At 37.7% G+C, this 19048-nt stretch overlaps 1 pseudogene; it reads right to left on the bottom strand.

The window, feature by feature from the left end:
• Positions 1 to 1221: 1221 nt before the first annotated feature.
• Positions 1222 to 18622, bottom strand: LOC103708376 (annotated as a pseudogene).
• Between the last annotated feature and the right edge of the window lie 426 nt (positions 18623 to 19048).

Genomic DNA, 19048 nt, shown 5'->3' on the forward strand with positions numbered 1-19048 from the left:
AAAGTTTGAAACATCAGAAGGATTATCATCGCTGCCCTCTTATCATGATCCCAGGCTTTTATATATTGGAGTCACGAATGATCACTAGGATTTTTTTTTTTAATTCTTGAAGCAGGAAAGTCCAAAATCCATGGTAGAAAGTATGATTATAGTTGCATTTCTTAACATGTTTTACATTGAAAATGAGGGGGAAAAAAGAGATTATTCTACATGAAAATTTTTGATGAAATACAGTAGTATTATGAGGCATGTGGTATATCAAGTATGGGGCGATAGGCAAGCATGGGCAGGCTAGCACCGTTCGCTTTGGTGGTTTAAAGTGGGGTCCATCAGGGTGGGGTACATTATTGAGGATCTACACTGGACCTTTTATACAGAGCACCGGTGGGGAAAGACCAGTCCATGGCACGATGGTCATAATTCTGCTGGGTCATAATAATATGATGTCTGGTGGGTGCGTCCATTTAACATAATCTTCTGCATTGTCTCCGTGTATACTGTTGTCCTTGATTTTCCTGGGTGCATCGAATGAACTCTAGGTGGGTGTCTCCACCAGACTGAGCGATTCCAACGCAGGAGCCAGCAATTTAGCCTTTTACCCTTTTTCTTTTTCCCCTCTTTTCCTGGCTACTAGCATATATTGAGCATAAGGACGTCTATTTTCGCGCGCTGGTGTATTTTGTTTTTGCTTCTATTTGTAAGAAATCCAGGAGTACTCGAGTGCATGGATGTAACGTGCTCAAGGGTTTTCTGAGAGCTTTTTCCAGTTTTTTCTCGATTCTCTCACTTGCTGGAACTTCTGATTTGAAACCTGAAGTAAGCGAATTCAATTCCATCCAAATTTAGTCGGATTGAAAAATATGTTATTTTTGAATATTTATTAGATCTGGATCATTAAATACCTCGATCTGAACTTCAATCAACCTGATTGCTCTCTGAAACTATGATAACACTATATGTTTCATAGCTCATTTCAATAATAAGTTTAATGTGATTATTTCTTTATTTGTATCGTTGTTTCTATTCTGCGGTTGTCAAACAAATCTTATACGGAATAGGTTGTTTATAATGTCTATGTGTTGCTTCTTGTTATTTTATTGCATGGTTTGCTTGTGATATGATTAGATAATAGAAGTTTATGTTTTGTATTTGCATTAATGCTTTTCTAATTTCAACTAAAATATCCAATAGATCAACAAAGTAATCGTAAATCTCATCCAATTCGATGCAAGTAGAAATTAAGCAGTCTTGGATTTACCTTTTCGACATTATTCAAAAACAAGTTGGATGTGTGGAATGCCAAAATCCTGTCCAACCAGCAAGAAAATTCTTTCCATTTTTTTTTTCTTCTTTTGAGTGAAAAGGGTGTTTCTCTCTCAGCATGTCTAATTTGCTGCGAAAGGTACGTAAAGATAAAGTTCGCTAGCCTAGTTTTTGTCCCGACTCCAGCACATCCAGGGACACCGGCTGTGGTTCAATTGCGCTGCTGGGCCTTGTCTTTGGAGGATGTCAAGGGATTGGGATGGCAATGTTCTTCCGTTCCACTACGCGGTCCAAAAGTTATACTTCCCGTGCTCCTACAATGCTAAAGATTCTGCAGTAGACCTGGAAATAGTAACGGCAACAAATTGTGTCAGGCCGATTCGACTCGAGCCCAGTTCAGGGAAGAAACACAGGCAACCCATATCCAAAAAATATAGATCCATGTTTAACGTATTTAATTTTATACGAACTTATATACCAACTTGTTTAAATTTTCACTCATAATATGATATATATAATTAAAAATAAATAGATATGATATAAAAAGATCGCATCCACCAAGATAGCAAAGAGAGCCATTATTGAGGATGAAATAAAGATCACCCGGTCCCAGGCAAAGGCTCCATGGTGAAAGCCTACACCTTTGTACCCGTATAGTATGAAACACCGGTTTTAGCACCAAAAAAAAAAAAAAAAAGCCTACACCTTTTATTATATAAAAGGCTCTCAGACCTAAAACCCAAATTTTCTCTGTAGCATGCACCCTCTATCTCTAACCCTAGAAGAGAGCAGAATTTTATATAAGAAGATAATATTACGGCCATCAGATCATCCTCATGGAACCTGTAGCCGACTTGAGCTCCAAAGCAAACTTGCAGAGTGCGAAACCCTTCCGAACGCCTGTGCGCCTCGGCACCAATCACAGCTTACACGCCTTCCCGCCAATCCGCCAATTGAATCCAATGGTAACTGGGTTTTATCACTGTTTACATTCTAAATAAGAGTTGAGAGACCAAGTTTCCACCCTTAATTGGTTGCCAAACCTGATGTCACCACCACTCTTGCTTTCAACGTCTGAAACCCAACGGCAAGGAGTTCAAGCAGATAACTATAAGCTCTCTGTCACCGTGTCAAGTTTCACACCAAACAAAGTATAATATCAAAGTTATCTGCAATTTAATCCCTAATGCACAAATAAGGCACTATCTTCAAACAGATGTAGCCCCATGATAGCCATCAGGACGGGCACACAATAATCCCTAATGCACAAATATGGCACTATCTCGTAGACAATAAAATAAATCAGATGTTGGAATTCTCCATCATTGATGAGGCAAGTTAATATACAGACCATTGGATTGGTGGCTAGTTTTAGCAATCAGACAAGACCAGTTATGAGAAAAAAAATGCTACATTGATTAAACAACTGTAGTTAATACACTGAGGTATGCAATTTGCGAAGAATGTGGCCCTTGTTACTCTCAAGCTTTAAATAATTTCAATTGATAAAAAATGGGAAACTGAATACAATAGAGGAACGACTGGAGGTTTGGGAGAGGGGGGGGGGGGGGGGTTGCTGTTTAGGCTTCATGTGAAGGAATAAGTGGGCATGTACATTTACCTAATTCATAAATTTCCGACAGTTTGGAGCTTTGCAGAGACAGGGAACTTTATATTCATCACCTTCATCAGGGTCAAACAAGTAGTCATACCTGCACACAAGCAGAATATAGAAAATTTAGCTTGAGAATAAGCTTGGTCCGATCAATGACATAGGCATCTATTTATGATCATAGGTGCATAGAATAGATTGATGCATTTGAGTACTGAGCAGTACCAGGCCAGCATTTGACCCATTTCAGGAAGACCAAAAGCCAAATAAGATACGGTTGACTGTGATATTATACAGTATCCAAACTGAAAAAGTATATTTCATCTTTTGAGAGTTATTTTCAATTTAACATAAGTGATCCGAGTCAATGATCCCATTTAAGCACATTTATCACTATCATACAAGACCACATGTGAGCATCACAAGTAACTGACAGAGTCCAAGAGTTAAATCATAGTGGCCTGCAACTCACATGTTATGATAACTAGATACTTCTACAAGCTTGATGTATCTGTCTCAAAGAGCTAACAGATGGATACCAAAGCCTACATTTTGTTAGCACTTGATAATGTTCAGTTTTTTGAAGGAAACGATATAGTCAAGATGAATATATGACCTCAAAGTATTTTTATTTAAATTTGTCTTACCTTATCAAATAGATTTGTTGCATGTGTTAACAGTATCCATATCCATGTCCTAAAAAATGTACATAGATGTTTTGTGTATCTTCATTCCACAATAGATAAATGTCCATGTCAATATTTGTGCATCATAGCCTCGAAAATTGGCTAGGCAACCTTCCATGAAGAAAAGATTTTCCTTTGGGTTGTTCATAAATTCTACCTTATTATGCATCACTTTGAGAACTCAAGAAAAGTTTCAAGGAAGATTCCACAAACGGCTTGGTGACATAATGAAGCTCAACTCATATGAAAGAAAAGACCGAAACAGATTTAACAGAAGTGAAATCAGAATTTGAGGAGAGGAAAATAATAATACGTTAACTCATCTCCAGCAGAAACATTTGTCTTAGCTATTAAGACAATCCTGCTCTCATCATTACCCACGCTCATAATTCTTGCATAGCAATTGGGCATGCACTGCATAAAGAATTAAAAATATTTCATCAGTATAGGCAGCACTCTCCATATAAGCAGTAAGAAGAAAATGAGGAAATTTTATTGAATATAACTACTTACAGAATGATTAATTAAACGTGCTATATTCCCTTTATCTGTAGCATCAACCACTACTTCTTCACTGATTTTGAAAAGCTACAACATACAAACAAAACATAAGATCACTTATTTACTAATCCAAATCCAATTCAATGCACAAGTAACAAACAAAAATCTTGAATGATACAGGAAAGAAAGAATAAATAAAGATCTTTTCTCATTTAAAACCCAGCTCTGCTCATGCATACCACTACTCATTCTAAGCACACATGTGACAATCGACATAGACTAGATCAAAGAGCCAGCACCCTAAGAATCACCCACCCTAAACAATGTACCTAACAACTTCAATGAAAATTCTTAGCAAGTGGTTCAGTTTACACTGATCAAACATATTTTTCAAAGCAAAGGGCTCACACATAAATAAAGGATCTGACAAAGAAAAACCTTCCTTTGAATGAAAACTTAGTCAGCTTGAGACGAAACTAAAATTTCTTGATCACAGAGAACTGGAGGATACAGCATGTAATTGAAGATGTATTCTTAGGCATGGCCAATAATTAATTACTTGTACAAGCACTTTTTCTAACCGAGTTTACAGTCATATATATATATATATATATATATCAAAGCCTTGTATTCAAAATATGGAATTTCATTTAAAACCCAAAGATCTGCAGGTTAAGTTCAAACTAAGTTGATGAAATTCTTTATGTTAAATAGAAAGTATGACCTTAGATTAATCCTACTTTGATGGCTATCATAAACAAGGGGAATTGAGATGGGAATCACTCATGCTTCTCATCAGAAAAAGAAATGCCAATTAAAAATGTGGAGTTTGTGTTATAATGGTTAGGAAAAATTGAAGTTACATAAAGAGAAAGGAACAGCACTAAATGGATGGAAGGGACTATTTTGTCCCCATTCACAAAAAAGAAGAGAAAAGGAGGGGTGGGGGCCAACCAGAAAAGGACTAATTTGAATATGGTTGCAAATGGACTAATATGTCAACATCCATTATTTTTTGCCCAACTATCTCTCTCTCTAAATGTTGTTTCCTTGCTCAACCATTGGAAAAAATATTCCCCTTTGACCAACTTTCGTGTCGCATTCTAAACAATCAAAAATAGCATTAGGTATTTATCTATCGAAGACCCTTTTCTATTTGTCAAACTTCAATATAAAGAAAGATAGGGATTATCAAGAGAATCGAACTTGTTAGGTATTTGTGTGCAAAACCTATTTGTGGAGATCTGGAACTAAATATATGGATGCCTAAGGCTGCCATAGATCTCAGGCATTCGATGAAACATGCTCAACTCCATGTTTCCTTGCCTATACATGTCAACACTCAAAGGTCATAATGACACCTTGAGAGCAGCCCTGAAGGGATATGGAAATAGATAAGAGTATTAAAACACCTGTACATGGCAGCATTGATCTTGCATTTCTATCACATGCTAGAATTCATGTTCACAGTTGCTTCGTCATAGCAAATTGTAAATAAAATTGAAACATTCGATGGTTTTCTGTCTAAATTTTTTGGAAAAAACAACTGACACCAAATACAGTTGTAGGGATTCAATCCTGAGGTAGCAATTATTGATCCACTTATTAAAATGGATTTAGATAGATAACCTTTAAAAAAGCATCAGTTAGAACATCAACATGCAGATACACTGTCAAGCATGTATAAAAATATGTCAAGGTAGGTTGCATGAATTTTAGTTATCAAAAGCATTATTACATAGAAATTTATAGGTTAGCACAGATGCATTAAAAGATAAACTGTCAAGTCTGTATATAAATATGCTGAGATAGGTCACATGAATATTAGCTAACAAAAGCATTATGACATAGAAATTTGTAGGTTAGCACAGATGCACTAAAAATATACATTTAATACTACCAGGTTACAGAAATTAGCATAAAATAAAGGTGTTGTCCAAACTCCAAACAGACAGGTCACTATTGGAATAAAGTATGTCCTCATTATACGAAAGTAATCAGTACTACATCACAGATCATAGCCTTTGCAAAAGCCAATATCTTCATTAAGTTTCAATTCTACAATCCAATATGTTTGCAAGTGCTAATTTTTCAAATTCCAACGAACAAAATATTGGCATTAATTTTTTTTTTGTGGTAAGAAGTGTTACTTAAGACCTTCCAGAAAGACAACCAAACAAATTTACAAAAGCTAGATCATAACTGAGCATCCATAAAGTTTCAGTAGTGCTTACTGTTGTTTTGTCAGTCTATTGTACACAAATTAAGAAATTTCAAACCAAAAAAAAAACAGCCCAAATTCTGGTTTGGTTTTCTTGTGATTATCATCAGCAGATTAATATAAGAATAAAATCAAGGATAAGCACAGAAAGATGACTCACGTAGCAATCTTTTCCTTCCAACCGGTAGCGTGCCTCTCTCAAATCCGCAACACTGCGCCTGACCTGCTCCCCGCGGTATTCGATGACCTAGTGATAGGTTTCAGACTGTCATATCTTCTTTTAAAACAAGGTTTTTCTTTTGTTATGTATAACCAATTTATATACAAGCGCTGCTCTAGCCTTTTTTTTGGGCTATATTACCAAAATCTAGACATTAACAAGTAACATGATCTAGCACACAAACAAACTAATAATAGATGGCTTAGAACAAAAGATACACTTAACACATTTTTCTGCATAAATCCATGTTATATCCTAATCAATAATCATTACTTGATTATTGTCACATAGCTCCATTTAACACAGCTGCATGCCTGCATAGAGATATTGATGTATTTATCTGTATATGTACACGTCGGTTTTTGATGCTTGTAAGGCATGACTACCATAGAAATGCCCTGGTGCCAAAATGCATGTTTAACCATCAAAATTGACGGCATTGCTATTCATCAAGTTTTACAACATCCAAAATGCCTAGAGATCAAGAAATAAAATATTATGGGACTTCTTACCGTTCAACAAGTGTTCACACAATAAATACTTTTCAGTAACAAAAGAAAGAGTTTATTCTAATCCATAGATGGTAGCTGCATTAAATTAATTTGTAAAAAAATTGTATTTTATGAAATTTATATTGTAATGAAAGATGTGGACTGTCAATCTAGATGGCACATCATGCATTCTGGAACTACACCATACTGTAAAATTTGCATTTTGTGAAATTTATATTGTAATGAAAGATGTGGATTATCAATCTAGATGGCACATCATGCATTCTGGCACTAACCATGACCATACATGGGGAATACTGAAGCCATCAAAGACAATGACGAATTAGCAGGTAAATCCAGACAGAAATAAAAATCAAGTTGTCTTGGAGGAAAGAAAAAACATAAGTGAGAACTTTATAGTTTGAAATAGTACCATTTCTCCTTCTTGAATGTTCCTACGTGCAAAAAGGCCCCCATCCATGTATTCCAGATCTACCGAAACAAACTCTGCTATTCTCGGTCATCTAGAAGCATAAGTAGACAAAAGACCTGATGAGGATATTGAGAATAATATGTAACAACATATGGCAACACAATGCGATAAACAATTACTTGCAAATATTTAAGACGCTCCCTGAATGTAGAAAATGATTCAGGGTCCTTCTCATCCTGTTTAACAAGAATGGAATATATCCCATCAATTTCCAATTGTTTAGCATCGAGTTCTAAAAATAAAACTATGTGAACCTGTCTAGCATAAGAAGAACAAGAGAAGTACCCTAGGTTTATTAAGGCGTTTAATTGCATCCAAAGAATGATGAATAGGCCCCATCACTTGGTGGGCAACGGCCTCTTCTTGTGTTCTCTGCATAGCAAACAAAAGTTAGTAAGAACTGATTTACAGGCCTACATGGTGTTACATGGAAGAAAATTATCTTCATGAAGCAGAAAAAGAATGGGGCCAAGACTAAAGATACAAGGACTGAAGATGACTTTTATCCAGACACAGCTCTGTAACACACGAAGCATAAATTGTTACCGCCTGCTGCACTTGATGTTATATACCAAACCTATAATTTACCATATAATTATTGCAATCATGGATGATTGGATAATTTAAAGTAAAGTACAAGCAATCAAGATGCGAAGCACTGTCGATATCAGGACTACGTGAAATCTACAAACACCATTATTTAAGAAATTCTCCTGCCATGACAATGATGCTATCCCATTAGAGGAGATGCACTATTTTTTATGTCAAATCAGCATTCTCAGGACAATTAGGCCAGGATTCAGACAGAATATTATGTCCCACATGCCAGGAAGAGTGCTTGAAGGCCTTGGACAGAGGGGACAAGCATTATTAAGCATAGCAGATTGCAAGATAGCACCAAATAAACCATGCTTGATTATTTGACTGCACAAGCATTAAATTTTCATCAAAGGAAATTATAATGTTCTATGTCTATCATACCTTAGTTTCTATTTTTTTATAGATCAGACACCTTGCAGCAGATGACATTTCAGAATATTGAGAAGGTAAGGATGGAACTTTAGGGATGTCTTTCCTAATCAGCCTTGACCCACTCTGCTTTTCATTAGTCTGGAGCAACTTTTTGGAAGAGAATACCCCTAATGGGGTATGTATGATTAAAACTGTATCTGGGTTCGGAGCCCTGCACAGAAAATAGAAATTCTGTAGTTGTGTTACCTCAATTAAAAAATAATTGATGCAAGTTCTAGAAAAATTCTTAAAAAGCAGGTTCTGAGTATAACACTGCAAAACATGATAAAAGAAGGGGTCTCCCCCCTTTTTAACCTTGATGATGACAAATGTTATCGCATTCAGGTATATGACATACATTGGGCTTAGCATCCATAAGGGATGCTCTCTGAGAATCTGACATTTCGTTTAGCTAGACTACTGCTATTCAAGCATGACATAATATATATTTTCAAAGTTGAGAAACAGACCACAGTTCAAGACACATGGGATAATTTGCTGGGAGGCAGGTTTGTTTCTAATTCTCAAGTCTAAAGTTCACAGGGCTGTTTCTCGAGCAATTTCCAAAAGAACAAATGGTGATAGAGGAAGGCATCAAGAAGTATGGAAACTATTTCATTACTAACTGCCACAAGTAGAAGTTTACCGGTGATGCGCACAATATGAAACCATTTTCGTTATCTGTTTCCCGTTTCTCTCTAAGCAGTGCAACTGCAATCCATCAACAGCATATCAAAGTCAAACCATTTTATTCGAATTGATGGGATATTTTGAATAATACTAGAAGCTCCTGATTAATAAATTCAATCAAACATTAAACTTGAGGAGTCAAAATTATTGTTATCGTCAATGATCTACCTCCATGCGGTATCCTGCTCTTGATGCACACATGGCATGATAATAAGTGGAACACCTAAAGCATTGCGTGCAAGAACCATGCATTTGCTTACATATGATACAAACCTGGAGACACATGGACAAACAAATTATCAGTTAAGTCCCTAATTTGATGCATATTATACGATGTGAGATAGAAAAATAACAGTTTCCCCATTGGGAGAAAGATCTTAAAAATAGCAGAGATATTTGAGGTCCATCACATAGTTCGCAACATATTGTTGTCCATAATCATGTCTTAACCTTCACAAAAGACTCAGATGGAATGTTCACTATGCCAACAGCAGGCTCCATTATTTCATCACTTGCAAAAGAAACTTGAGGCTGAAACCAGGCACACGTGACATGGACCCATAATGTATCAATGTCCGTCGGCTTCAAAGCACCACCTGAGGTTCAACATTATAAAAACACTAAGAGCTGGATTAACTTATAACATTAATCAATAGAAACCTCCAATTTCACATAAAAAAAGGTGGGGGAACCAGAAATAGCAAGAAGTTAGTTTAACAACTCAAGACCTTAGTTTAAAGTTTTAAACTATGTATACACTTGTAAGCTGGGGATAAAGTAGATTCCATTTGTGAATTTGGAAACTAGAAGAGCAATTCAACTGAACTGCTCAGCTTGTAGATCGAGATCTCTATGCAAATCAGTAACACGACTAGTAAAAATCTTCATCAGGAAGCACAAAGGATGACAAAACAAGCAAATAGCGCGCCTCTGAGAAAATGTGGAGATCATACCTTTTACAGGGCAAAGGCAGCACTCCCGCTTCTGCTCTGGGGTTTCACAAGCGCGGCAAACCCAAGAGGTGAAATCTTGTTTGCCTCTCACTCCATAGCATTCCTGGTGGACCGCTATTTGACATCTGGATATTTATGTGACTGATTGTTAATTATTCAAAACTAATCCTTTTTTGCTGTCCTTTTAGCATGGCCTCCAGGCAGCAAAAACTACTAAATCTGCATCCAGTAAGTTACCTCAGTAGAGGTTTAGGATCCACATAATTGTGTGAAATACCTGTTACATATAATGATTTTATTGTAATCCCAGTCTTCAACCCATCTGCAGATTGCGCATCGTTCTGTTGTCCATCTAACATATACTGGGTCATATGATTCTATCAAAATGAAAACCATAAGCATTATCAGTTTACTAAGTAAAAAATTCAAGGACTGGCATGTTGGTTGCAATTGCCAAATGGGGTAACCATCAAAGAACAGATAATATTACAGAAATGGAATTACCTTGCAAGGAAGCAAGTAGCTTTTCTTTCCTTACTTTTGGAGATGGACGTTTAGCATTGTTTGCAGAAACCACAGTAGCCTGATAATGTTCTACCTGCAAGTTAGCAACAACGAGAGTTAAACCACATAGCAAAGATTAACATTAATCTATTTGATCATTAATTGCAGCAGAAGTCTATATATTCAAAATGGAATGGAGCAAATATTGAAGATAAATGCCTAAAATGTGAGTGAATCAGAGTGATGCAGCAGCCAAAGTGCGAAACCCATGAACCACACCCAGTATTAGAAAAACAACCATGCTAAGTGTTCAAGAGATTTACATAAAATTCTTATGTACAGCCACTAGCCAGAGTTCTGATTTTCGAATAATCAATATACTCATAAAGAAATAGTGTTTTAAAAAACCAACAGAATAAATTCAGTAAAGGTGAACCTGAATATGCTACACAAAAAGAAAAATATTGAAATTACATTTATCATTGCTTAAAAATAAAAGATTCTTGATCAAGTACAAACCCATTTTCCCAATGGCTTCATTGTACTCTTGACTTTAACACTAGACCTCCAGTTTTTAGTTTTAGAACCAGTATGTCGCTCCCATTCAGTAAGCATAAACTTTTTCTGCCCCTTGCAACAGCCGCATTGACATGAGATTCTGTCCATGTTTACAAAATTTAATAAGCATAATCAGCAGACATCTGAAAAACAATAAACAGCTAGAGTGCTAGACTATATAAAACATGAACTTGCGAAGAAGTCCAAAATAAGATAAGGATGAAGATCAGGCTGATGCATCATTCAGCAAAATCAATGCAGTGTTTACAAAACTCTCCCTTGTCTAGAAGGATAAAAATGAGGGGAAGAACATGGTTTTGTTGAAGAAACAGTCAACAAGGAACAACCTATTCCAGACCACAAGCTCAAATACAGACCATGACTGTTAGTATGAGAGTGGTAATTATAACCATAACTTCATTTGTGCATCAGTTAAATCATCTTCAATATTTCATCTAGTCAAAAGCTAAATATTGTCAAAGGTTCTTTGGCTCACCCAGGTTCTCTAAGGCCTCCCTGACCCTTATTTGAAATCATCTTGGGTATATCTTCCAATAAAAAAAACTAAATATGATGTTAATGAAAACCCCTTCAAACTTTCTTACTGCTTCTACTCGTTGCTCCCATCAAGGTGTTCTAGCTTCTAACGTCTTTGAATCCTCTTTCCAACCATGTTAAGTCAAAGTGAGCCCCTTTCTTTACAGGGCCTTCTCAAATGTTGAGAACCGCTGTAAAGATACTACCAAGATATGAAACAAATCCTCTATTCTCATTGTACTCATGCTAGGGCAGATTTTAGAAGTCAAAGAAAAATTTAGAAAAAATCCAATCGATAAAACAGCTTGTTATTGTTGTGGTCACAATTAAGGTATAAATTTTGTCAAGCAAAGCTATCTGATCACCCAACTTTGACATTTTGAGTAAAGCCAGTTATAACTTATGATTATTTAGTCCAAGGTTCGCCGTCTCGGTACCGGACTCCATACCGATGCCATACTAGCACAGTGTCGGTACATTACGATATGAAATTTTTTTGGCGTACCGACACTCAATACACCACCCATATCGGGTACTGATACCGAACCCGTCTCGTACCTCCTGATTCGGGCCAATACCCATACCATGATTTAGTCTTCTATACGTTGTAGAAGTAAGTATTGCATTTATAGAACAAGAATGAATATAAAGCAATTTTTTGCTGATTGTTTTGGTTCAAACCATGTCTTTCCTCACAGAATAAAATTAGCTTATCTTCTTTAATGATTTATTTCACTTGATACAATATATGAGGAATAGCAGATAAACTGAATAATATAAGGTAATAAGAATGACTACTTTTATCAAATTTTGCCTTTAGTGAAACTCACAAGCTTCTAATACTTACACATGTTGCTCTGGTAGGTAAACCCCTTCCATGCCGAAACAAAAAACAGTAATCTTATTGAATCTTGTGTCTTGCCAACCGTTATTATAAAATCTGCTTAGAAGGTTAAGATAGAATCAATTAACTCAAGAACATCTGGTAAACCTGAAATAGAGGGAGACACTAAATAATATATTGTAAATACGGAATAACTCAATAAGAACTTAGGCATACCTAAATTCTGAATGCTTCTTCTCTGTATCTGATGACTCAAAATTTAACCTTGCCTTGCAGTCAGGGCAGAAATAATCAGAGTCTTCCAGATCCTTTGACATTAAAGACATTCTATTGGTCAACCTCACTTAAACAGTTAAACTGGCTTCGATAATATCAGGACATCATGAATAACACATAATTCTTTCAAGATTAATATGAACCTTAAGGTTGCTGCATACTTTATCACATTCTGCATGGACCCAAGTTTGACATCCACAACAATGAACCTGACTTGGTTAAGCTCAAGTATTAGAGATTCAGGCCCAAGTATTAGACATTGAATATAAGCCCTGCTTTAAATAAGAAGTCAACAAAAATTTGTAGTTGTGTACAGATCCTCTTACCCATTTCCTGCCATCTTTATGATGCCAAATCTTCTTGCATATTCCACAATACTGTTTTGAACTTAAAAGCTGTAAATACAGCAAATGATGCAACCACAGGCACATGAGAAGATCAAGAAGAAAGGTTATGGCAATATCAGCTCTGGTGAATATACATATATATGTATTTATGTATATATGTATGTATGTATGTATGTATATATATATATATATATATATATATATATATATATATATATATATATATATATATAAAGAGAGAAAATTAGAGCTTTCATAGATCTGGCACGTTCAAACCTTAGCACAATGTCTACACAATAATCGTTCAGAGTTCTGCTTCATTTTCTTTGCACTTTTGACTGGAAGGCTCAATCCACAATTCTCGCAATGTGTTCCTGATTTATTCATAGCCTAGAGAATGAATAAACATATCAAAGAAATGAATTAAAAAAAGCTCATGAGAAGCCTTGTTTTATATCAGCATATACTCCACATTAGCAAGGAAACCATATATCAAAGAAGATTAAATTGCTTCTGCGCATAAAATTCTGGATGAATGGAATATACTATAAGTAGCACCAGAAGGATCCCCAGAAATAAAATCTATGAAGACATAATAAAACATCTGGCATAAAAATTATATTCAACTGATGAATTTCTTTTCTTACGAACAACTTAAGCAAAAGCAACAGGCCATTATGAACTCATCTGGTCCTCTCAAAAGTTTTGATATAGCTTAAGTTACTTCATAGCATGCATATGAACAACAACCACCCAAAACTAGGATAAGCACAAGACAAAATTGCTATATTGCATTATTGAAAATTTGAAATAATAAATCAACTTGCAAAAAGTAAATTATAAGCCTTATAACTTCACAAAGATGTCTACATGTAGAAACTTTTCCGGGTGGGTCATATGTCCAATGTGTAAATTGCTAGAAATACAATTAGGATCATTTAGCATCATTTGACATCAATCCTCCAGCATCCTGTGTAAAGGAGCAAAATTAAGGGTGAGTTCATTTTCACATAAGTGTTATTACTGTTTGAACTTGGTTTCTTGTATTTGTTTCGGAGGAAGTCAGTAGAAAGTGAAAAAAATTAAAGCATTAATTGTTGAGTTCTTTTTAATGATAATTATTATTTAAATACTGCTTAAGTGGCCCACTTGTAATGGGAAAGTGAGAGGGAGGCAAGGTTTAAAATACTGTGATGTGGTGGTCATGTATCAATATAGCATGAACCGCATTATGCCATTTTATCTAATCATCATTTGCTGATTTGAGCAGTATGTTATGGTATGCTCTGCAACAAGACTTCTACAGCTATGCATAGCACAAAGTAAGTTGATAACTACACTTCTACTATTTTAATAACTACATTAAATGAATTTATTTTGCCGTGTCACTCTCCGAAACATGACGCAAAGATACTGAGACAAAGTGTACCTAACACAAAGAACCGCATTCATGTTTAAGAGTCATCCGTAAATCCTCATCATAGGTTTGTGGTGGGAGAGTGTTAAAGTAGCCTAAATTGCCTACTCACCCACATAGAACTTCACTTTGGAGGCCCTTTTTTTTCTTATGTGAGAAACCAAGTTCCTCACATTGGGCTGAATTGCAGAAAAACAAATGCTTAGAAGTAACTGTTCTCACCCCAGCACAGTTCAGGCGGTTCACTTACATGGAAATGAACACACCCCAATCGAAGGTAACATGACCAAATGCCCTAGTGTACCCCTTTCCATCTGTCAGATGATAGCAAAGTGTATAAGATGACTTGAGTCTTCTAGCAGTCACCATCAATCCAATAACTTCATTTGTCTTTTCGAACAATGATGAGGATGAGGAGAAATCGCTGAAGGTGCTTGGATAAAGTATAGCGACCAAGATTCGCCATCTCGGTATCGGATCCCAGTGCCACACTAGTATAGTATCGGTACAGTACAGTATGGGATGTTTGGTATGCCTCTTGTACCATGTACCGGTACTGAACCGGTACGGTGCGCCCCGTATCGCCCGGTTCGGACTGATACGGCGAACTATGATGACAGCTCTCAAGAAGGAAAAAAGGTAAAGAAAGTCTTTAATCAAAAAGTAAAGTGGGGCATTGTTCCCTAAACTGTAATAAAGAAGGCAAAATGCTTAAAAGAGGAATAAACATCACAAGACACTTGTTAATCTCAGTTCATGTCAATTTACTGTTGCAAAAGGTATTGGTGCCTGGACTCCAGCTTTTCAGAAGCTGTTGCTTGGACATTAACAAGGATAAAGATAGTGGATCTAATGGTAATGTTCCCCTTTACAAGAGTATCCTTAAATTGACAATATATGTTTGTATGGTAGTCTATATCTTCTGCTGTACATGCAATACACTAGTGACAGGCACATGAAAAGTAGAAGATCCCTGACACTTCAGCTTCCTTCTCTTACCAGACTTGCAAGATCAAATATCGTAGAAAAAATAAGAAGTATTAGAGAAACAAATAAAAATAAAAAGAGTCCCTCTTGAATTGCTGCGTCACCCCATCATTTTCCTTCATTAGGTGGGGATTTCTAGGATGCATGTAAAACATAAAACTGAGAGAGCGGGATAAAACACGCAGATGTCCAGGAGCTTTCCTTTTTATAATGTTATGCACCCGTGCAAAGGTTTCACTACCTTGGAATTGGGCCTCACTTGGCCAAGTATTCCCATTATAATATAGAAGATTGTAAATTATATTGTGTTTTAATTTAACACTATCGAACTTCCCATGTACTTTGCTGATTAAAGTGTGCGATGTGTCTCTATGAGTTAGAGATATTTGATTTTGCAAAATTTCCAATCCACCCTTTGTTGCATATGTAAAACAAATCCAGATGTTTTTATATAATTTATATACAAAATGCAGGTTTTCGTAACGAATGTCCAAACAAACTATCCTTTTCTGTTGCAACCTGAGAAATATGATAGCAAATTTTAAGCAAAGAATTCTCTTAAGGGTCCACTAGATTCACCTGAAGAGTATACAGAAAATGTGTCAATCCTAATGTTGTTAACAACTTCTCTATTAACAGACTATGATGTTCTTGGAGGCCATAATGTGGCCGCTAAAAACCTTCCACCCACAATATTATTATAGCAAAAATATCATAAATCCAATTTGCAACCAACTTGCCTGGATCACTGATTGGCACTCCTGATCATGGTTGGAATCTGTCGCCTCTTGGATTTCTCTCGGAAAGGACTGATAATATGCTGGCTGCCCAACCATATCCATTCCACCTACTTGCACTCCTAAGAAACCATGCTCAGCTAAGAAGGCCTCCTCTATAGCCAACCGAAAATCGCTAGGCTTGCTGTTACACAACTCTGTCTGCCCCTGAAACCTAGAGTGGAACTTACAAAGTTTTAGCATAACCACGTCAAAATATTTCCAAATTTTCCAATTCACGAAACTGACCTGTCTACATGGTCTATAAAAGGAAAGAGCATCCCCTCTTTCACCCATGCGTACTCCTGTTCCCCAACAAATGCTCATAATTAATTTAGAATAACAACAGTAACAATGGGACGGTAATGACGAGATAGCAAGAATTAATAAGCCAAAAGCATAGAAGCACATAACATTAGAGAGCGGGATTCTATTAAGAAAATTCGATAGAAGTTGATTTAATTTACCCTATCATTTCCATTTCCGGAGTACCCGAAGAACATTACACAGATGGCTCCAGGCATGGAGGACCTCAGAACTGCCTCCGGAGCTTGCTGCATTGGATTAACCACGGTCGCTGGCCAAGCAGGATACTTCTTCCCTAACTTAGCCCAAACGACATCACCCGGAACAAAGTCCTCCAGGCAATAGAAATCCTCCCTTGGTTCCACACCCTCCTTCAGTATCCTTCTTTCCACAATCATTGTATCAGAATCATAATCAAGTGGATCCTCGACATCAACCACCGGCGGCAACCTCTCCTCAGCTCCCGCAAGACTCTCATTAAAAGACGTCAGAGTACTACGAGAAGAAGAATACTTCTTGAATTTCAAATTTCTGCATGCCCGATACCGTTCTTCTTCGTGGAACAATCTGATTGAATTGGGGAAAACTGAGCCAATGTTGAAATCTTTACATCTGAAACTTTCTTCGCTAGGTTCCATCAGGTCAGTCTTGATCTCAAAATCGGGGTCGAGCGCCTTCGCCTTGGGTTTCTCCTTCTTCCACGGGTCAATGAGAACGGAGTCGTTAAACCTGGCTGGGAGCACCTGTGCGCGCCCTCGGGATGTACGGACGACCGGCGGCCGGGCCGGCGGCGGTGGCGCCGCCACCTTGCGCAGCCGATCCCTCTCCCTCCGCTTTCCATCCCTCGACTCCGACTCCACCTCGCCGGAGCAGCACGAGACCTCGGTGCACCAAGAAGACGCCACGGCCGCGCTGCTCATCTGCTCTCGCACGTCCCCGCTCGGCCGCCGGAAGCCAAAGGGGAATATCGGGATTCCAGCGGCGGAGACATCCCCGAGCACCTCCAGCGGGAAGAACACATTCTCCCGTCGCCTCTTCCGCGGCCTCTCCCCATCGTCCTCGCCCGGGGCAGCGCCCTCCACATTGCACCGCTTCAGCGTCGGAATTTGCGCCCTCTGACTCCGCTTTATAATCATCTCGCCGGCAACGAGGATCCCTAAATTCCGCGGAGAAACCTCAGAATTCGATGGAGATCAAGGACCCGGAGATCTACATCGAGGGCAAATTAAATAAAAAAAAAAAAAAATCTTCGGAATCACCGAGGGCTAACGAAAGAGAGAACGGACCGAACCAAGAAACCCTAATTTATGAAGATTTTTGGGGGGGGACCTGGGGGACGAGGTTTCGCCAGAGGTAATCGGCGCGGGGGTCGAAATCAGGTGCGTGCGGGGTTTCAGCCTTCTGTTCTTCTAATGGGCTCCCAACTGCTATCGAAAATTTAAGATTAAATAGATGTCACTTTTTTCCCCTTTTTCTTTTCTTTTTGTTGTTGGCGTCGGCTTCGATAGTTTTCTGATGTGATGATGAGGAGGTCTTTTTTCCGTATTTATAGAGGTAAATATGGTGTAACCTGCGTTTCAATTTTCCCTGATGAAATTTAGAAGGAGAAGGAGAGAGAAAGAGAGAGAGAGAGAGAGGGGCGGTGGCGTTGTTTCCGTGAGGGTGGGAAGGATTACTTTTTTATAATTCTGGCACGGCCCGGTCAAAGGCTTGGTAGCTTGTGATGGGCTCCAAGGTTGAGAATTGGAAAAGAGATAGGAGAGCATTGTTCGTGCAATGGCTGTAATGCATGTCTTTATTATGTAATATTTCCCCTCGATGGGCTCTGGTTAGCTAAGGAGGCGGTGGAGGTGATGATGCTTGTGGTGGCGGTGGGTGGTAGAGATGATGCTCTCGTTGAATGCATTTGTCCCCTTCGAGTTCATCGTTAGCCACCTTTTAGTTCTCAAGCATCGATCCAATTCGCACTCGCCCGGTTTCTTTGATCTTCGTTGTTTTGAAATGGGAGGGGAGTTTTAAATATCTGCCCGTTGTAATTTTATGAATTTTGTTGACTGTTTTATATTTTTATTTATTTATTTATTTGGTATGTGCCCGTGGGATCTCTTAGATAGTGTGGAAGCCTGATCTCGTTACCCATCCGGGGGAGAGAGAGAGAGACCCTGGTCAAGTTGTACCCGGTGGTTCCTCTGGTTCGGGGTATTTGAGCGTGGAAGGAGAACTGGGTTGCTTGGAAGAGGATTCGTGGTTTTTTGTACTTTTGTAATTCTGGATGTCGTCTTCTTTGGAAATTTTGGTACTCGATCATTTATTTATTTATTTGTTTTCTTGTGTTCTCTGGTATCCGCTAGAGCG

This window comes from Phoenix dactylifera, chromosome 11 (genome assembly GCF_009389715.1).
Source record: "Phoenix dactylifera cultivar Barhee BC4 chromosome 11, palm_55x_up_171113_PBpolish2nd_filt_p, whole genome shotgun sequence".
In the NCBI taxonomy this organism is placed as follows: Eukaryota; Viridiplantae; Streptophyta; class Magnoliopsida; order Arecales; family Arecaceae; genus Phoenix; species Phoenix dactylifera.